The sequence below is a fragment of the Elephantulus edwardii genome, unplaced genomic scaffold, assembly GCF_000299155.1.
Source record: "Elephantulus edwardii isolate Elephantulus edwardi_28Jun2011 unplaced genomic scaffold, EleEdw1.0 scaffold00158, whole genome shotgun sequence".
NCBI lineage: Eukaryota > Metazoa > Chordata > Mammalia > Macroscelidea > Macroscelididae > Elephantulus > Elephantulus edwardii.
Window position 1 is genome coordinate 1,433,517 of NW_006399908.1, and position 981 is coordinate 1,434,497.

Consider the following 981-nt stretch of genomic DNA (forward strand, 5'->3'; position numbering starts at 1 on the left):
AGCGCAGGAGAGGAAGGCCCTCTATGAGGTGGATTGATTCAGTGACTGGGATAATTGGGATGGGAGTGTCGGAGACGGTGCGATTGACACAGGACGGAGCGGAGTTTAAGGCTGTTGTACATAGGGTTGCTATGAGTCGTTGGCGACTCGACGGCACGTAACAACAACAACAATATTTGATGCAGTGTTATCAACTGTGTGGTTTGTTCCTGAATGTTTCCCTTTCTCCTTTTACTTTTTCCATCAGGTAGAAGAAAATGATCTCCCAAAAGCTCACCCAAGGAAACCAAGAGCTTCTCTTTATATTCTTTTATGTTAAGCATTTTCGTTTTCAGCTCATTAAAAATTTTTGAATCAGAGAAAGGTACAGCCAGTTTATCAGTTCACTGTATATATTTTTGATAGATTCCAGTATCTGTTCTTTTTCATCCAATCTCTTTTCAAGTTTCCTTAACTTTTCATTTTTTGACTGAACAGTAAACAGTATCATTTCCAAATCATGTCTCAGTTTTTGGAATTTTGGTAGTTTCTTTCTGCCAGTGACTGAGTTCAGCAGTCAAACATTTTGTTTGCACAATTAATAATGATAGTTCCTTCATTTCTTTCCATATTTCTTCACATTCTTCAATAAGTCCTTTTTCAGCATATGCAGCATCACTCACATCTGTAGCAATATCTGAATGTAGATCTTATTGACTCATTGACATGGACTTTATACTATTCTTAGCGTGTCAGACACGTGAATTCCAGGCTTCCTAAGCTCAAGGTTAGAGTTGTGGGGCCCATACTCTCTAGTTTTAAGACATACTTTGAAGTGGAACTCTCATGATTTGGAATATTTTACTAAGAAAGAAATCCTGTATTGTACAAAGGCTGCTTCCTGGCGAGCTCTGGTGGCCTAGTGGAAAGAAGCTGCAACTACAGTCTCAGAGGTGCACGGTTCAAATCCACCAGATGCTCTGCTGGAGAAGGAGGAACAAT

General features: G+C 39.7%; 1 pseudogene; it reads right to left on the reverse strand.

Annotated features, from left to right (window-relative positions):
* The window catches only part of LOC102846846, a 15,101-nt pseudogene that overhangs the window by 3,348 nt on the left and 10,772 nt on the right, over positions 1-981 (reverse strand).